This window comes from Sceloporus undulatus, chromosome 1 (assembly GCF_019175285.1).
Source record: "Sceloporus undulatus isolate JIND9_A2432 ecotype Alabama chromosome 1, SceUnd_v1.1, whole genome shotgun sequence".
NCBI classification, from domain to species: domain Eukaryota; kingdom Metazoa; phylum Chordata; class Lepidosauria; order Squamata; family Phrynosomatidae; genus Sceloporus; species Sceloporus undulatus.
Window position 1 is genome coordinate 82,786,771 of NC_056522.1, and position 322 is coordinate 82,787,092.

The 322-nt window shown below is 57.1% G+C and overlaps 1 protein-coding gene across 1 annotated transcript in view; it reads right to left on the reverse strand.

The window, feature by feature from the left end:
* Positions 1–322, reverse strand: part of SCAF8 (SR-related CTD associated factor 8) — a 56,865-nt gene that overhangs the window by 3,996 nt on the left and 52,547 nt on the right.

Here is a 322-nt window from a genome sequence, read left to right on the forward strand (position 1 = left end):
GCAGGCCAGCAACAACAGGCCTCTGCCTGCTAAGAAGTAAAGCCCTCTTCCTGACCACCATCTTGAGGGGGAGAGAAGCAGGCCAGCAACAACAGGCCTCTGCCTGCTAAGAAGTAAAGCCCTCCTCCTGACCACCATCTTGAGGGGGAGAGAAGCAGGCCAGCAACAACAGACCTCTGCCTGCAAAGAAGACAAGCCCTCCTCCTGACCACCATCTTGAGGGGGAGAGAAGCAGGCCAGCAACAACAGACCTCTGCCTGCAAAGAAGACAAGCCCTCCTCCTGACCACCATCTTGAGGGGGAGAGAAGCAGGCCAGCAACA